The sequence below is a fragment of the Quercus lobata genome, chromosome 4 (assembly GCF_001633185.2).
Source record: "Quercus lobata isolate SW786 chromosome 4, ValleyOak3.0 Primary Assembly, whole genome shotgun sequence".
In the NCBI taxonomy this organism is placed as follows: Eukaryota; Viridiplantae; Streptophyta; class Magnoliopsida; order Fagales; family Fagaceae; genus Quercus; species Quercus lobata.
In genome coordinates, this window is record NC_044907.1 from 1,755,331 (window position 1) to 1,776,228 (window position 20,898).

General features: G+C 37.2%; 1 pseudogene; it reads right to left on the reverse strand.

Moving 5' to 3' along the window:
• Positions 1 to 7,299: 7,299 nt before the first annotated feature.
• LOC115983300 lies at positions 7,300 to 13,949 on the reverse strand (annotated as a pseudogene).
• Between the last annotated feature and the right edge of the window lie 6,949 nt (positions 13,950 to 20,898).

Consider the following 20,898-nt stretch of genomic DNA (forward strand, 5'->3'; position numbering starts at 1 on the left):
CTAAACAATAGGGTCGAGTTTGGGTTTTAAAAATCAAACCTGAAGCGGGTTCAGGTCAGGTCTGGGTTTTATGCATACCTGGTCTAAACCTGACCCGTATACATATATACTATTAAAAAAAATTAAAAAACCCTAGTATAAATACTCCTCTTTCATTTCAGATTTCATTTTTCTAAATCTCTCTCTCTCTCTCTCTCTATCATGCTATTACGTATGAGAAATTGAAAGAAAAATGAAATTGTTAAGTTGATTTTTTTTTCTTAAAAATTAGTAATTCAATTTTTTTTTCTTTTACATGGATTTTTATGCGATTGACATGGCATTTTTAAATATCAATTAAAATATTTTATCAGCCACGTAAACTTTAAAAATGTACAATCTATTAGCCATGTAAAGTGTGGGGACCGGCCCAAAATAATAGGCTGGTTGGGCCCTAGGCCCGTCCGAGGACGTAACCCGTCCGAGGAGACATCGTGGCCCAAACAATCCTTATTCAGGCCCACTAGGACAAAGAGAATATGTCCGAGGAGTAATTTCTCCTCGGATACTGCAAAATCCGGATCAAAAGTGCATCCAAACCACTATAGCCCATCTTCCAAATACGTAAAAAGGAAGGAAACCCGAAATATCTTAGCAAAGGCTGCCACCACCACATTAAATGCATTACAACTACTCTCCTGGCTGCATTAATGAAGAGAAGACCCCTGAACAATGTTACCTTGGCTATTGCAACTCACAAAGAATTAATAGGGATGTCTGATGGGACAGGTGCTCAAGTAGGGGTTTGGATGATCAACAAGTGTAAAGCCCAGATGATTGGAGAGTGCCTATATAATATGTAAAAGTCTCCCAAGAGAAAGGAGAGAAAAAAGAGAGGAGAAAATACTGTAGAGAAGTCTTACTGCATTGATCTGTGTCCATTAATCAAGTTTTTAACCTTATCATTTGTGAGGGACCTCTCTTCACGGTGGCATTTTCATTCTAATTGAAACCAAGTTCTTTAGCCCATATTCTACAATAAAATTCATTGTGTTGGACTTTTTGGGTCAAGACTTAACCGACAAGGATTGGGCCACTAAATTGTGCCCCTACAATTGGCACCATTTGTGGGAAGAACTTAAATGTCAGCAAGCATAACGGTTGAGCATGGCAGGACCAAGTCCACACCAGGAGAATCCCCACCAAACTAACCCTCAGTAGACAAAACCTATTGAATCTCAGCGGCAAAATAATCCTTCCAACCCAGGCAACAGAAGGGATCATAAGGGAAGCGTACATACTGCCCAGACGAGCCAAAGTCATACCCAAATAGGTAGTCACGTATCTCAAAGGTGAAACAACCATCAGGCCATGCAGCGAGAGATAGATGACCTGAAAAGAAAGTTACGACATGCACAGCGAAAGCACTCTCCCTCCAGCTCAGATGCATCCTCTAATGAGGAGGACGTGAGTTATCGACAGAGGTCGAGAACATCCCCGAGTGAGATCTTCTCTTACGAGAAGGAATCTCGCCCTGCACGAAGGTATGAGAGCCCATCTAGCAAGGGATTGGGTAATGACGCCATGAACAAGGCATTGGATCAGATCTCCAGATCACCCTTCGCGCACAGGATTGAAGGGGCTAAATTACCCCGACGCTTTAATCAACCGACGTTTGCCATCTACAATGGCCGAGCAGACCCGATAGAGCACGTGAGCTAGTTTAACCAAAGAATGGCCATCTACTCCCAAAATGAGGCTCTGATGTGCAAAGTTTTCCTGTCCAGCTTGGGCCAATGGCGATGAGATAGTTCAACGGCCCAAAGACAAATTCCATAGGCTCCTATAAGCAGCTCACTCAGACTTTTTGTTCTCGCTTTATTACAAATAGCAGAGTCCCACGACCTCTAAGTTCGTTATTATCCTTGTCCATGCACGAGGAAGAGACCCTAAAGGCATACTTGGATAGGTATTAGGAGATGTATAACTAGTTGGATGAGAACCACGATGATGTCGCTATCAGCACATTCAAAAGCGGTCTCTCCACCGAGCATGGCTTAAGGAAGTCTCTCACTGGTAAACCCATTGCCAACGTTCATCAGTTGATGGATAGGATTGACAAGTACAAAAGGGTGGAACAAGATCAGTTACAAGGAAAAGGAAAGGAGAAGACCATTCCTCCGAAAGGGAATGATTTCAGGTTGGAGTGATATAACCCTAACCAGCCGAGGAGAGATTTTTCGAGACAGGTTAGACAAAGCAACATGCAAACGGTTAATGTCGTGTTTAGAGAGTTAGTACAGTAAGTTCTGGAGAAAGTGAAGAACGAACCCTTCTTCTGGTGGCCAGGAAAAATGGCTGGAGACCCTTCGAAATGCAACCAAAACCTATATTGTCACTATCATCAAGACCATGTGCATACCACTGAGGATTGCAGGAATCTATGGAATCATTTAGATCAGCTGGTCCGAGAAGGAAAGTTACGTCACCTTTTACACCCCTCAAGTGGTCATGTGGGCCAGGTAATGCAAGAGCCTCGAAAAGATGTATCATTAAGACCTCCCACGGGGACGATACACGTCATCCTCGCCGCTCCAAGAAGAACCGGGTCATTTCCTTCCAGGGTGCTGTCTATGGCTTGGCTCTCCGCCGAAGACAAGGAAAGAGAATCTAAAAGGTCTAAAAAGGGAAGCTCTTTAATATTGGGATTCTCGGACGAGGATAAAAGGGGAACTATCCAACCTCACGACGATGCCTTAGTGGTTACGTTGAGAATCGGAGGTTTCGATGTGAGGAGGGTACTGGTAGACCCGGGCAGCGCAGTAGAGTTAATGTACCCTGATCTATACAAGGGGCTGAACTTAAGGTCGGAGGATTTGACGGCTTATGACTCTCCCCTTATCAGCTTCGAAGGGAAGACCGTTGTACCAAAAGGGTAGATCAGATTACCCATACAAACCGGGTCAGAGGTGATAGACGTAGACTTTATTGTGGTTGATGCTTACTCGCCCTACACAGTGATAATAGCCAGGCCATGGATCCATGCCCTGGAGGCCATATCTTCTCCACTTCATCAAAAGGTAAAATACCCATCCGAAGGCCGAGTGGAAGAGATTCGTGGAGATCAGGACATGGCTAGGCAATGAATGGTGGCTGCCATCTCACGCCAGTCCAATGCTGAGTCCTCGGTTTCTGAAAACTTATAGCAATCAACCACCTCGATAGGGCTAAACAGTGGTTTAGCCGAGGAAATAAGGTGTGAAAGTTTGGAAAAGTTTACCGTTGAAAATGATCCTGAGAGATTTTTCCAAGTCGGCTCAGAGTTACTTCCTCAAGAAAAAGAGGAACTTGTCGAATTTCTGAGGAAAAACGTCGACTTAGTGGTTACGTTGAGAATCGGAGGTTTCGATGTGAGGAGGGTACTGGTAGACCCGGGTAGCGCAGTAGAGTTAATGTACCCTGATCTATACAAGGGACTGAACTTAAGGTCGGAGGATTTGACGGCTTATGACTCTCCCCTTATCAGCTTCGAAGGGAAGACCGTTGTACCAAAAGGGTAGATCAGATTACCCATACAAACCGGGTCAGAGGTGATAGACGTAGACTTTATTGTAGTTGATGCTTACTCGCCCTACACAGTGATAATAGCCAGGCCATGGATCCATGCCCTGGAGGCCATATCTTCTCCACTTCATCAAAAGGTAAAATACCCATCCGGAGGCCGAGTGGAAGAGATTCGTGGAGATCAGGCCATGGCTAGGCAATGTATGGTGGCTGCCATCTCACGCCAGTCCAATGCTGAGTCCTCGGTTTCTGAAAACTTATAGCAATCAACCACCTCGATAGGGCTAAACAGTGGTTTAGCCGAGGAAATAAGGTGTGAAAGTTTGGAAAAGTTTACCGTTGAAAATGATCCTGAGAGATTTTTCCAAGTCGGCTCAGAGTTACTTCCTCAAGAAAAAGAGGAACTTGTCGAATTTCTGAGGAAAAACGTTGACATATTTGCATGGGACGCTTACGATGCCCTGAGGGTTGACCCTAGTCTCATTTGTCACTACTTGAATGTTAATCCATCTTCTATTCTAAAAAAACAGCCACCCCGACGCTTTTCAAAGGAACATGTCAGTGCCGTTAGAGACGAAGTGACGAAGCTGAAAAAGGCAAGAGCTATCAAAGAAGTTTTTTACCCTGAATGGCTGGCAAATACGGTGGTGGTAAGAAAGAATGTTCGAGACCCATTCCCCTTACCTCGAATTGATCGATTAGTGGATGCGATTGTAGGCCACCCTCGAATGAGCTTCCTGGACGCCTTCCAGGGCTATCATCAGATACCACTGGCACCAGAGGATCAGGAGAAAATGGCGTTCATGACACCCATCAAAAACTATCACTATAAGGTAATGCCTTTCGGACTGAAGAACGCAGGATCAACTTACCAAAGAATGATGACCAGAATGTTCGAACCACAACTAGGCAAAGTTATTGAAGTCTACATAGACGATATGGTTGTAAAAAGCAAAATGGTGTCCGAGAACGTGAAAGACCTGGAGATCATCTTTGGCATCTTAAGGGAGCACAAGTTGTGGCTCAATGCTTCCAAGTGTTCATTTGGGGTCAGATCTGGGAAATTTCTAGGTTATATGGTAACCCACAGAGGAATAGAGGCAAGCCTAGATCAAATCAAAGCGATTAATAGCCTACAGGCTACTCGGAATCCAAAAGAAGTGCAGAAGCTCACTGGCATGATCGCAGCCTTGAACTGGTTCATATCACGATCTGCAGACCGATGTCGACCTTTCTACCTCTTGATAAATAAGTGGAAAGGGTTTGAGTGACCGAAGGATTGTGTCCTGGCTTTCCAGTAACTCAAAGAATACTTGTCGCGACTGCCCATCATGTCTAGCCCTGAGGCGGACGAGGTACTATTCGCATATATAGCGGTAGCCCTTCATGCTGTAAGCCTAGTACTGATACAGGATGACAATGGAATACAGCAACCAGTGTACTACGTAAGTAAATCATTACATGAGGCTGAAGTGCGCTACTTACCATTGGAGAAAGCAATTCTGGGGGTGGTGCATGCCACGCGAAAACTCCCTCATTACTTTCAGGCACACACGGTCATTGTTCTAACCTAGCTTCCCTTTCGATCGGTGCTACGAAGCGCCGATTACACGGGAAGAATCGCCATGTGGAGCGCACTCTTGGGTGCTTTTGACATTAAATACATGCCTAGGTCCTCTGTAAAGGGTCAAGTCCTCGCGGATCTAGTCGCAAAATTCGCTGAGCCTTCTGTGGAAACAATAATACCAAAGGAAAACATGGATGGAAAATCGGTTGGTGCAATCTCGGCTCAAGAAACCTCGCGCTGGAAGGTCTATGTGGATGGCGCGGCTAACCAAAAAGGATCTAGGATCGGGCTAGTTTTGATATCGCCCGAAAATATTACCATTGAAAAATCGATAAGACTGGGGTTCTCGGCTACGAACAACGAAGCCGAGTATGAGGCCTTACTTCAAGGAATGATGATGGTTCAAAAATTGGGCAGAAAGGCAATAGAAGTGTTCTCGGACTCCAAATTAGTCGTTGGCCAAGTGATGGGTGAGTTAGAAGCTAGAGATGCTAGAATGCAAGAGTATCTCAGTCGAGTTAAACGCCTACAGTCAAACTTTGAATCCTTTAACCTGACGCATGTTTCTAGAAGTGGGAACACACATGCGGATTTGCTGGCCACTCTTGCCACGTCCTCTGCACATGATCTGTCACGAATGATTCTTGTTGAGGATTTATACCAGACAAGTTCAATCGGAAGAGACACAGCTCGGATCCATCAGATTAGAAAGAGTCCCAGCTGGATGGATCCTATAATGAGCTTCCTTAAAGACGATACGTTACCAGAAGGAAAACTGGAGGCCGAGAAGATACGGAGGAATGCTCCTCGGTTCTGGTTGTCAGAGGACCATAAGCTGTACCGGCGATCCTATTCTGGCCCATACCTATTATGTATACACCTAGAGGAATCTGAGTCCTTACTCGAAGAACTACATGAGGGGATTTGTGAATATGAAGTTTTTTTTTTTTTTTTCAATACCCTTTTTTGGCTTATAGGACATTATCACGTGTATAATCAAGATTTTATATTTATTAATGAACAGTCTATTCATTGAACTTATACATATATGAATGATACTCTCTCTCCTAAAGGAAAAAAATGCTTTGTTAGGTGTTGTTATCAAATAATGATACCTATTTTTTTTTGTTTGGAAATAATGATACCTATTGATAGTGAAGATTGACTGTGTTTATATAGATTGGTACTACCTTGGTATCAATAAAGCAAATGAGGTTCAAATTGATGGTGCTAACTCCCCTCCGCTGTAGCACATTGGCAATTCTTGATATGCCCCGAGTGAGCCAAGTGATGCCCATTGCTTGGTGAATGAAATGGTGAATAACATAATGTATTACCATTGATTATACTCTGATTCAATCTCCGTTATATACGGCGGAGGTGCTTGCTTATGCTAACTTTTGTGGCCTCATTTTATTTGATAAATTAGGTAAGATCACAGTTTCCTCACCTTCTGTTTGGGGATAGCCTAGATTATGTAGTTTATGCCGGAAAATAAACTGGGTCTTGTTATATCAATGGCAGTTTGAGGCAGCTCCAAGTAGAGGAGAATCAGATGTAATTTGCAGAATGCTTTGATTCACTTCTTATAACCCTGCTTAAGCTGCTGAGAATCCTGCAGCAGCTGGATGCTAGTTCAATGTGGTGGTTGAAGCTATTTTAGCTTATTTTAGGATTGTTTATACCAAACCCTATGCTCTGCGAGATTTGTAGGGAGGGCCCAAAAGAATGTGAAAAAGACAAGCCTTGCGTATCATTTGGTCTGTCCTCTAGATTTTTGGTTCTTTCTTCTTCTTTTGAACCACTTTTGTTTCATAGTGAGGTTATTTTTCTATTTCAAGTGAGCTGTTGAGTGTTAATATTTATCTCTTTGGATTAAAACTTCCCTAAACTTTTATTGTTGCCCTTACCACAGATTTCAAGGGAAAGAAGTTTAAAATATGGAGTTCCTCCTCCCACAAGTATTGATTATCCGAAAAATTCCTCAAGTGCATTAAGCAAATTATAACCAAAAGCATGCATGCATGAGCACTTTTAAATTCAGTTTGACATAGGGTTGAGCAATTAAAGTACAAAGCATTAGATTGAAGAAGAACTGAACGCAATTATTATAAGCTATGAAACAATTATTCTACTATGAACAATCAGATTCATCTCTCTTTCAAACGAAATTAAACTTAAAACATATATTACATTTTCTTGTTTTGGAACAACAGAGGGTAATGTTTTTTCATATCCTCCTCCCCTTCCCATGTGATCCTCCCTTTTGAATGGTTCCACATCTTCACTAATTTCACAACTTTATTAGACCGTAAAACTTTTTCCTTATTCCCTTCAAGCAATTGAGCTGACAGCTTCACATTAGATAAGACCTTGCCTCCATCTACAGCCATACTCACTATCGTCATATATGTAAACAAAAAAGGAAATATGTACGCAGTTAGCAATACGAAAGACACAAAAATGTTTCAACAAATACTGATTAGAATACACAATAAAATTTTATTATTTAAAAACAAAATATAATTATTTTATGCATCTGCTTATACATACATAACACATCTCTCTCAAAGTACGTGAGTCCTATATATCATAACATGTAAGTTTCGTTCAGTTGTATGATACATATATTATATGAGAGAAGTATTGGGTAATCAATACATTAGGCAAAAATTTTAACTCCAACTACTTGGACATCTAATACTAAATTTTAAAAAATAAAAAATAAAAAAAATAAAATATGAAATTACTAATTACCTTGGTCACTTTTATTATCTTCTTTTGCAACACGAGTCTCAGTATTGTTTCCACTCTACATCAAAACATATAATTCACAAAATTGATTCAAAATATATCAAATTAACAACAAAAAGAAAAAAAAAAATTGAATATATATATACACCTTGAGTTCCTCATGTTTCAAAGCCACATCCTCATCCATAGGAATTGCAGGCAAAACATCATAGGTTTCTTTGGGGCCAAGTAACTCACTGTTAGTACTAAAACTGTCACCAATCTATAAAGACAAAAAATCAGATAAATATTGGTTCAAACAATCAAAGTCCTTGAAAAAATTAAGCCAAAAAAAGATGACAATAACATAGCATAAATACCAAAAAGTATAGCTCAGAGGATGTGGTATTAGAAGCTACGTCCTCTTCGTCTTCTAGAGGTAATCCAATCATATCAAAAACCACATTCTCATAGCCAAGTAATTCATACTCATCAAAAACCATGTTCTCGTCCACAGGTAATTCATTCAAATCAAAGTTCAGAACCATGCTTGTTTTTCCAACGTAACAATCTAAACACACACCAAGTCAAAGTTATATTTTGTCATACATATTAAAAACACACTAAATCCTAAAAATCCAGAATAAAATAAACTAACTTGAATACTGAATAGGGTTCTTGAAAGAAAAAAAGAACATACCTTGAATAGGGTTTAATTTTGAGAGAAAATTGTGGGAATACGTAATAGAATATAAACCCGTAAACCCGAGTATCTCTGAATGAAAATATTGTGAAGTATTTAGCAATTGAAATATTAATTTATACTCTCTAACTCTCAAAGCCTTTTCTTCTAATAATATCTTTATTCAGACTCACTCAGGCACTGACACAATGTTTATATGTTGGAAAACTTACATAAAGTCGGCTTATGTAATGCCCCTTTTACGTGATACTTTTTTTCACATGTAGGATAAAAATTAGAGTTTGTCAAAATGTATTCAACGATGTTAATAAAAACTGATCTAGAGCGTAACACACACGTAGCCATAATGAGAAATCTCCTGGAATTCATTGTGATTTAACGATCGATGATATTTTTTTTTTTTGGTCCCATATGATACCGAATCAATCCGTAATTCCTATTTATATAGTTTCATTAAATTAAATATTATATGAGCCTATATTGTTGGGTGGACATTAGAATTGGCCCATCAAAGTACAAAACAGAAGCCCGTTAGACTTTGTATGTCTTATTTACAAGGACTTCTACATTCCAGTGGACAATTTTTTTTTTTTTTTTTAAATGGGAAAAGAATTTCATTATTTTTTTTTTGTTTTTTAATTTATATATATATATATATATATATTTTTATAACTTGATAAATCTATTTTATGCTTAAAAACTGAAGGGTGGCATTTAATGTTGGTATATGCCTGTTGAGCCACATCAACTGTTATATTATCCACCTATTTTCAACATTCTCTCTCTCATTTTTATTTATCTTTTTTCTTATTAATTTCCCAGTTTATTGTTATACTTTTAAAATTTCCATACTTTTTACCTTTTCATATCCCGACTACTATTTATCTTGATATCACTTTTTCCTTATCCCTTTATCTTCCTTTATTTTTTTTTGTTTTTCTTATTCCTCACCTCTTACTATAAATTTACAATTCTCTTTTCCATTCTATTCATAGATTTTTTCACACACAAATGTTATTTCTCTCTCTCTCTCTCTCTCTCTCTCTCTCTCTCTCTCTCATTTTCGGTGGAATTTTTTATATTTTTCTGGCATCTCTACTTTAGGTTGATGAATTTTTGTATTAATTGGAACTCTACTTTGGGTTGATGTGATTAAGTTTTGTGTTTTAAAGTTGTTATCTTTTTATTTTCTTTGATTTTCTTCTAAAATTTTTTTTTCTTTGATTTCATAGATGTTATCCTATTGTATTATAAAGATAGTATATAAGAATATAATGTTATTTTATTACATAACATGACTTGGACAATTTGGTGTTTATTACTATATTTTTTATTTTTACATTTTTTTCTTCTCGTATTATTTTCTATAAATTTCTTATTATTCTCTCTCACATTTTCTCTTGAAAAAGTGATTATTCTCTCTCTTGATTTTTTATTCTTTCTTGCAACCCTACTTTATATTGATAAATCGTTGTAATTTTTAAAACCCTATTTGGGGTTCTTACGTTTTAATGTTGTATTTTTTAATTAGTTCCTCATCTCAAACAGATTCTCTCTTTACAATAAAATTTAAAGTATAAATTATACATATTTTGTATAAGTTTGATATGAGTTTTGATTGTCATGACAATCTCTTTTAAGGTAAGGAATAATTCAAATAATTTATTTATATAAATATTACACACACACACACATTCCTTAAATGTATAACCAACCTCATGCAATTCATTTAAAAATAACGATGTTAAAACAAATGAATAATTGTCCTAAAGATTAAATTTGTATATTTAGAAAGACTTTCACCTAAATTTAACCATACTGAAGTGAACTAAAATGTTACATTAATGTGGCTTAACAAAAGCATAAAAATAATAGATGCTATGCTTAAAATTTAATTTAGATATTACAAGTTTGAGATATATATATATATATTTAATAAATTTGGATTTAGATTAGGTGTTTTCAACCCAAACATGTTTTTATCTATTATGTAAGTGCATCAAAATAGATCGAAGTGGACGAAAAGGAACAAGTGGACCAAATGGATTGAATAGGAATGACGTGGACCGAATAGGATTGAATGGACCGAATAACAACGAATGGACGAAATAGGACCGAAGTGGACAGACAAGACTGATATAGACTGAATAGGACCCATGTAGACTGAATAGGACTAAAGTGGATAGAATGGACCGAATACAACCAAAGCGGACAAAATGGACCGAATAGAACCAAAGTGGACTAAATGGCCCGACTAGGAGTGAAGTGGATCAAAGTGGGCCGAATAGGACCAAATATAACAAAAGTAGATAGAATGGACTGAATAAGGCCAAAGTGGACAAAACGGACGAAATAGGACCAAAGTGAATAGAATGGACTGAATAGGACCAAATAAAACCAAAGTAGACAGAATGGACTGAATAGGACCGACGTAGACTAAATAAGATGGAATGGACTGAATTTGACTAAATAGACCAAATAGGACCAAATAGGATCGAATATAATCAATGTGGACCGAATAAGACTTTTGAATATTTATCATTTTTAAGGCTCTATTGCTAATTTCTAATGTGTATATTAGTATTTTATTTGTATTTTTTAACTAAAACTAAAGAATATAGCCTAAATATAATAAAATTTCATACTTTTCAATCTAAAAATTAAGAAATAAAAATTCATTTTGGAGCTAAACTTGAAAAAAAAAAAAAAAAAAATCAATTTAAGGTCCAACTAAAATGGCCTGAAGGGGGACTAAAATTGATCGAATTGGACCAAGTGGAACAAATTGGACCAAAGTAGACCTAATTAGAAAAAAATGGGACCGAATGGACTGAAGTAGACCAAATTGGACCGAATAAAAATTAATTTTTAGGGAGAACAAATTGCTTTTGGGTCTACAAGAAATCCTGAGAGCTGGCCTTTACCATAGGATAAGATCAATGGATCCAGCATTCTATGTTGTTTATGTATAATTAAAAAAACATGAAATAAGAAATAGTTATCCTAAAAGTTTTAGCAAATAAGAAATAGTCTGAAATTTAACAAGTAACGAATTATTCTAGCTAGCTTCAAAGAGAATATATTACTGTGAATGTTAAAAAAAGTACATGTTTCCTTGTATCCATCCTGGGAAAGGCTCTTTGATAGAGCTCTCAATCACACTTGGGCGGATGATGACTACGGGAACATCTCCTCTCATGCTATTTATTAGCATCTCTCCCATGGCCTTGGTGAACACATAAGTCTTTTGCCATCCAAAGATTTTTGCTCTGTTATAGTTATGTTGATCAAGTGAGCATGAGCAATGAAAAACTTGCAATTAAGCTTAAAAGGATGTTAATTTTTACTCTTGTTTAAATAATTAATAGTGATGCGAATAGCACTGACTTTCCTTAAATAGAGAAATCTTCATAAATCAAACAGTAAGATTTAAAAAAAAAAAAAAAAAAAAAAAAAAAAAAAAAAACCCTAATAGAAATCTTTCGGGTCAGCAATATATGGAATCACATGACTTTTTGTGACGTGAAGGGAATTGTCATGACTCATGAGAATTGAAGCTCATTGCCTTTTGTCCTAACTTACGCCGCTTTTTGGGAAAATTTCATCCTTTAAACTTTTGATTAGTTAAATTTGTTATTTATGATAATTTTTCATTTTGTTATAATTTTCAATTTCTTTGTTTATGGTTTAGAGGTCATACCCCACTAGGCATTTAGAATTTTATTAAGATGTTCAAGTAGCCCCTTATTGATTTAAGGGTGATTCGTTGAAGTATACGTATCTTGCAACTTGAAACTTTTTGTCTTTATTAGATAGACAATATTTTTTCTTATATATAATTTGGTCCTCAAAAAAGTATATATGAAACTACAAAGGTTGACTTTCTTAGATCTTGGTTTCGTTTGATTAGTGTTTAATTTCTAATTGAACATTAAAGCACAGTTCGTTACATTTGCAGACCCAATTCTTTCATCTTTTAAGAAACTTCATTTTCATGCACAGATAACTTCAAATCTGAAGCCAACTCTATTTCAGCTATAATATCCAGCACTGGGATAGATATTGGTTAGGTTTCTGAGGTGACACTTTCCCCTACTATTGTCTGTCCCATATGGAAAGGTTTATCCATAATTAATCCTTGTCTCTCTCCCATTAAGCTTTATAACAACTTATTTGCATACCGGTTGGTACATGCAAGAAAAGGCCAAGTTTCTTGCACTTCTTTGCAAAACCTAAAAGCTGAGAAGGTCCTCTTGTGTTTGTGTTGAGAGCAACATCATACCTACACACACACACACACACACACACACACACACACACACACACACACACATATATATAATATTTAAGATTCATTTTCAGACCAAGAATACAAAAAAAAGGCTAAAACAACCTTGTTTTAAATAAAGACCTTTCATCAAAATTTGTATTGCTAGCTGAATATATGATCACATGAACTTCTTTTGCTATTTCATTAGCTGTATCAGGATCCATCCCCAGATTGGGTTCACAAACATCCCCAGGTACTGGGACCAGCTTCCTCATCATGAAAGCCTCAAAGGATTCCCCATGCATTTGTTCCAACCACTTGAAAAGTTCCGAGTCAAAAATCTAATCACAATAATAGAATCTCTGAGACTATGAACGTAAATTCAGAAGTTCTTTTTGCTTAAAATACAAAGAAACAAAAAAGTAACATGCATCTTTACATAGCATTATTATTCATTCTGTCGACTATGAACCCACACAACAAAAACAAAAGGAAAATCTTTATATTATAACGTACTTCAGTTTTCAGTCTGTGGATGGCAGCTTCTTTATCATTTGCCTTAATCAAGAGAAAGATTTTCCCCACATTTGGTATTGTACGTAACATCTTCTCAATAAAAGCTGCACCATTGAATATATATGCAGAAATTACTATGTTAGATAAACTAACAAGATCAATTGCTGTATCACATGAAATTCACTTATTCATAGTAATAAACATTCCAAAATAATATAAAGATTGTTGAACTCATAAATTGTGCCCACAGTCATTTTATTCTACTACTTATCTAGATTATTATGAATAAGTGAATTTCATGTGGTACAAGAATAGATCATGTTAGTTAATATTGAGAAGATGTTACGTATAATAACAGATGTCGGGAAAATCTCTCTTGATGTATAAAGATTTTCTTATACATGATCCACTCCATGTTTTCGCAACAAATGGCTATCTCTACTTGTTACAATAATTCTACTCCCAAGACCAAACCAATCACATTTCCCTGCTAGTGCTTCTAGTTGTTGTATTTCATCCACATTATCAAGAATAATAAGAACCTTTTTATTGCATAGTCTACTCTCTATAACACTGATTCCCACACTAACATTCCATATATTTATTGTACTGTCCATGAGAATCATAGAAAGAAGTTGTTTTTGCAAAGAAATTAGACTTTGATTTTTAGTTTCTTCTCTGACATTAGCAATGAAGCTGGTGGCTTCAAAATTACCAGAAATTCTTTTAGAAATTACTTGTTCAAGAGTTGTTTTACCCATTTCATGAATCCCTACAAAGCGAACACCACCCGATGCTTCATCTACATATAAATCCGACAATTCCTTCACACGGGATTCTATTCCAACAAAGTTGTTGGAAATAGTACTTTGGACTATAAGATCCAATTCGCTTGATATCCTTCTGAGGATTTCTTGGATAGCTATTGATTCATGCCTACAAAGAAGAAGATAAAGATAGCAAAATATTAATTTTGATGACTGTATATTCATATCATATATAATATATTAAGGTGTTCCCAAAGTTTTCCTTCTGGCAATATATAGCTTTGTTAACACCTAATTGTTGTTAATAGGGTCGATAAAAAAAAAAAAAAAATGAGTTTTGAGAGAAATCTACTACGAAAAGAAGTATACATGAGTTATTCAGTAATAGACTACCATGCCTCAAACTAAGTAAAAATTATTCAATCAAACCAAAGTCTAATTTAAGCTTATATATAATTACTCTGCAAAAGATAAATGTTACCTATCATTTAAATGCCATCCGGAGATATTGCCCACTTCTTTCAAGGCAGCATTCCATGCTTGCACATCCTCTTTGTTAACCTTGGGATCTTTTTCGTGCTTCTCAAAGGCTTCAGCAAGTGTGCCTATCTGGTTCCATACATGAGAGGGATCAACATGGTAGAAGATAGGCAAAACTGTCAACATGGTTTCTTCTATACACTCAACAATCTTTGCTAATTCAATCAAGTACCACCTTGAAAAAGCGTAATTTCTCAAGAGAACAATGATTGCATATTTGGTGCAACATACCAAGAATAGTCAATTAGAACATGTGGGGGTAAAAAATCCACGTCAGTATCTAACTATATAACAGAATAGAAATAAGGAAGAAACAAATGTGTAAAACACACAGGAAGAACAGAGAGAGAAATTGAGAGAAAAGATTAGAAACTTTCTCTGAAATCTTGTATATAATGAATCTGTACATACATCAAGCTTATATACATCTCTAAGATCAAATACCCAAAACAGAGAGCAACGAAAATAACTGAAAGAATAACAGAAAAGTGAGAAGAAGCTGATGGAGTTAGTTACAACACGTGCGAGAGTTAGTTACAGTACGTGTGACATAATCTGAGATAAATATCAACCAAGACTACATGCCGTTTAGCTGCACTTCTAAGTAGACTTGTAGCTTAGCTTATTTATAGTGTCGTAGTACTCCTCTTCTCATTCTTCTTATTCTCTGCTCCTTTCTTCTTTGTTGTCTGATACTCCCCCTCAAGATGAAACTCAGAATTATGTATGTTTAATACATTCATCTTGGAAATTAAGAACTTCAGCTGCTGACTGCATAATGCCTTGGTAAATAGATCTGCTAGCTGTGTATGTGTGGGAGTGAAGAATAAACGAATCACCTTTTCTTGTACCTTGTCTCTAACCAAGTGGCAGTCTACCTCTATGTGTTTTGTACGTTCATGGAAGATAGGGTTCTCACCAATATAGATAGCTGCCTGGTTATCACAGAAAAGCATGCCCGGTTGTGGATGATCAACTTCAAAATCCTTTAACAAAGCCAACAGCCAAGTCATTTCACAAACACTCAAGGCCATTGCCCTATATTCAGCTTCAGCTGAGGATCTAGAAACAATGGATTGTTTCTTAGACTTCCATGAGATCAATGAGTCTCCTAAAAACACACAGAACCCAGTAGTAGACCTTTTGGTATCTACACAAGAGGCCCAATCTGCATCCGTGTAAGCCTTCAAATGCAAATCTGATTTTGATGATAGTAGAATGCCTTGGCCAGGGCATCCTTTAATGTATTGCAACACCTTGTAGGCTGCATCAAGATGTGGCTTTCTAGGCTTAGCCATGAATTGGCTTAGTTTATGAACTGAATAGGTAATATCTGGTCTTGTTATGGTTAGATAAAGCAGTCTTCCAACTAATCTCCTATAAACACCCGGATCAGTCAACAATTCTCCTTGAAATTTGCTTAGCTTTAAGTTTTGTTCCATTGGTACTTTGCTGGGTTTGCAACCTGTCATTCCAGCATCTTTGAGAACACCTAATGCATACTTCCTTTGACATAATGAAATTCCTTTCTCTGATCTAGCAACCTCAAGACCAAGAAAGTATTTCAAATTACCAAGGTCTTTCAACTTGAATTCCTGATTCAAAGAAGTTTTAAGATCTTCAACTGCTTGGACATCATTACTTGCAATTAGAATGTCATCAACATAAACAAGTAATGCTATGAAAGTCTGATTGCACTTCTTAGTAAACAAGGAGTAATCTGATTTGGATTGCTTGAAACCATATTTTAAAATGATTGAAGAGAACTTGGAGTACCACTGCCTTGATGCTTGCTTGAGACCATACAAAGACTTGTTAAGCTTGCAAACTAGGTTCTCCCCCTTGCTGTGAAATCCTTGAGGTAACTGCATATAGACTTCTTCATGGAGATCACCATTAAGAAAAGCATTGTTCACATCAAGTTGAACCAAATGCCAACCTCTCACAGCAGAAATGGCAAGAAGAGTTTTGACAGTAGTGAGCTTAGCAACAGGTGAGAAAGTATCAGTGAAGTCTAAGCCAGCTTGTTGAGTGAAACCTTTGGCAACAAGCCTGGCTTTGTATCTGTCCAAGGAGCCATCAGCATTGTATTTTACTCTATAGACCCATTTGCATCCAATGGCCTTTTTATGAGGAGGTAAAGGTGTAATGGACCAGGTTTGATTAGCCTCCAAAGCAGCAATTTCAGATGCCATAGCATCCTGCCAATTAGAATCTTTGATTGCCTCATGGTAAGATGTAGGTTCAGGTATGGCAGAGATGAGGGAGCAGAAATGTGCATAATTGGAGGATAATTTTGAAGAATTAAGATAATGAGACAAGAGAAAGAGGATACCTGACTTGTTGGCAGAAAGGGAAGGTGGATTATCAGTAACAACTGTGCTGCATTTAAAATCTGTTAAGTATGCAGGAGGTTTGGAGAGTCTGGATGACTTTCGTAAGGGAATAGAGGATGGAAGAGTGGAAGGAATGATAGGTTGGATAGAATGAGAAGGTGAAGGATCTGCAGAACTTGTAACATGTAATTCTGCAGAATCTTCAACAGGTAAGGTTGCAGTATTGGGAACAAGGGAATCTGCAGGAGCTGAAATTGAGATATCAGTAGGTAAAGGAGCTAGAGGAACATCAAGACTGGGAATAGCATCAGTGAGAGGAACCTGTGGGACATAAGAAGAAGTGCCAGAGGTTTCACAATCAAAGAAAGAGGTAGGTGGTTCAGCCACTGAAGGAAAAAGGTGAGATAAAGGGATATTAGTGTTTGGAGAATAAGAATGTGGCTGTGAAATGAAAGGAAAAACAGTCTCAAAGAAATGAACATCTCTAGATATGAAAATCCTCTTGGCAGTCAAATCAAGCAATTTGTAACCCTTAACTCCAAACGGGTAACCAAGGAAGACACGAGGGGATGATCTAGGATCAAATTTGGATCTATTGTGGGATAAGGTAGAGGCAAAACAAAGACAGCCAAATACCTTTAAATGAAGAAAGGAAGGAGGCTTTCCATAGAGTTTTTCGAATGGAGTTTTCTGGTTTAGAAGTTTGGAGGGTAACCTATTGATTATATAAGCAGCAGTCAATACACAGTCACCCCAATAGCAAATAGGAACATTAGATTGAAATTTTAATGCCCTTGCAATGCTTAAAATGTGCTGGTGTTTCCTCTCCACAACTGAATTTTGTTGTGGAGTGGCAACACATGAATGTTGGTGAATGATACCTTTGCTTGCATAAAAGTCTTTTAAGAAAAATTCAGGGGCATTATCAGTTCTAATGGTCTTGATATTTGCATGAAATTGAGTATTGATCATGTTATAGAAAGAAATCAGCAAAGGTCTAGTCTCAGCCTTTGATTTCATAAGATAAATCCAAGTGGATCTTGTGGCATCATCCACAATGGTAAGAAAGAATTTGAATCCATCATGAGTGAGCTTGGCAAAAGGTCCCCAAACATCACAATGGATCAAATCAAAAGCAGCATTTGAAATATGATTAAGAAAGGGAAATGGAAGCCTCTTCTGTTTTGCAATTGGACAAAGAACACAATTTTTATTACTATGAAAACTTTGTACATCAGGTATATGACTGTGTAAGGCCTGAAACTTATTATCAGAGGCATGTCCTAACCTCATGTGCCAAAGATAAGACTTGCTAACTCTAGGAATGGATATTGAACCAGATACAGAATTGACAAAAGATTGCAAAACAGACTCAAGAGTTGAAGAATCTTCTGAAACAGACTTGGAAGAAGATGCAGTGTGCAGCAGATACAGATTGTCATGTAATTCACCCATTCCAATCGTTTTCCAACAAGTAAGGTCCTGTATAAAGCAAAAATTTGACAGAAAAATGAAACAACATGAAAGTGTTTTGGTTAATTGGCTAACAGAAATCAGGTTGAAGGTGAAAGAGGGAACACACAACACATTTTCAAGTTTTAAAGTTGAAGTAACCTGAATTGTACCTACATGTGTAACTGTGACCCTTTCACCATTAGGTAATTGAACAAATGTGGAAATGGAGCTAGTGATGTGTGTAAACAAAGACAAGGAATGCACTATGTGATCTGTGGCTCCGGTATCAAGGATCCAAACATCAGTACCATAGGCATTCTTATTGACAGGATTAACAGCAAAAACTGAATGTTGCAAGTCTAAGGAAACACAATCTGACCAAGTATTACACGAATTACCTGAAAGAGCAGAATTAGCTGAGTGCAATGCATCATTGGCAGCACCAGATGTGGATGCATGATGAGAGCTGAGCATTGAAATTAACTGCTGATATTGCTCTGAGGTAAAAGGGAATGAATTGACCTGTTGATTGCCAGAATTGTTGGAAATTCCTTGATCATCTTCAGTCAAGACCTGATTAGCCATGGCCACTCTGCCCTTCTGCTTGTAACTGATTAGCCATGGCCACTCTGCCCTTCTGCTTGTAACCTGGAGGATATCCTACCAATTTGTAGCATTTTTCTACAACATGTCCAAGCTTGCCACAGTGACTACACACAGGCCTCCCTTTGGCATTAATTCCTTTAGTACTCTTGTTGTATCCTGGATATGGAATCCCTTGATTGAATCCTTGATTCTTGACTGCAAGAGCAGTTGATTCAACAGAAGGACCAGCAGAAAATCCTGAATACCTTTGCCTTTCCTCTTGAATCACCAGAGAAAATGCCTTATCAATGGAAGGACTAGGCTCCATCATGAGTATTTGTGTTTTCACTTGAGAATAGGAATCATTCAACCCGTTCAAGAATTGCATGAGAGAATCTTGATGCTGAAAGGTTGTGATCCTATCATTCACACCACAGGTGCACTTTCCACATGAACAACAAGGTGAAGGCCTGAAATTCAATAATTGATCCCAGGCAGCTTGAAGATCAGTGAAGAAACCAGTGACAGTAGCAGCACCTTGCATCATAGTGGAGATTTGTTTCTGAAGTTGAGAGATCCTAGGTCCATTTGCTTGAGAAAATCGTTTCTTGAGAGTATTCCACACTTCGAATGCAGTGTCTCTGTAAATTACACTGGCAGTGAGGTTGGGAGAAACGGAATTCAAGATCCAAGAGGAGATCATTGAATTGCATTTAGACCAGGCTTGCTTCTCTAACGGTGTGATCGCCATTGATGCATTAACAGTACCATCAATGAATCCAAGCTTACTCTTGGCATCCAAAGCCATTCTCATTGCTCTGGACCACATAGGATAATTATCCTCTGTTAGTGGTTGAGTAACCAGAATCGCACCTGGTGTTTCACCATGATGCAAGAAAAATGGACTTCGTGGATCCTCCATCGGAGTCAGTTCTCGTTGAGATGAGAAAATCTGAGTAGCCTGAGTAGCTTGAGTATTCGACGCCATTGAAGAAGGCTCTCGCTCTGATACCATATAACAGAATAGAAATAAGGAAGAAACAAATGTGTAAAACACACAGGAAGAACAGAGAGAGAAATTGAGAGAAAAGATTAGAAACTTTCTCTGAAATCTTGTATATAATGAATCTGTACATACATCAAGCTTATATACATCTCTAAGATCAAATACCCAAAACAGAGAGCAACGAAAATAACTGAAAGAATAACAGAAAAGTGAGAAGAAGCTGATGGAGTTAGTTACAACACGTGCGAGAGTTAGTTACAGTACGTGTGACATAATCTGAGATAAATATCAACCAAGACTACATGCCGTTTAGCTGCACTTCTAAGTAGACTTGTAGCTTAGCTTATTTATAGTGTCGTAGTACTCCTCTTCTCATTCTTCTTATTCTCTGCTCCTTTCTTCTTTGTTGTCTGATAAACTATTTATTTCTTATACTGTAATTTTTTTTCTCTTGTATCCCCTCTTCTCTCTCTTCATTGCCAAATTGTTTTTCTCTTACTTTTTTCATGGTATGGAAAAATGCTTCAGTCGAGGTAGGGGTAGCTTCCAGGTAAACAAATTTGAGTAACGCTATAACCACAAATTATTTTACAATATTTTTTTAAATTATTGTGAAAAATTCTTACTGGTCTTTAGCTGAATTCATTGCTAATATCAATTTTATTGTTTTAGACTTTTAGCATCTTCCAACAAATTTAGATGCAATGTGCATACGTGCTAAAGTGGAAGCCGATAAAAATGCACACATCAAAGTTTGATCAAACATATCAAGGAATGTGAAACGTGGGAATGCTTGAGTTGAGAATGTAAATGAAATTTGTTCAACGGATGAAAAAATGAATTTCCAAGGTAACTAGAAAACCTTATTTATCTTTCT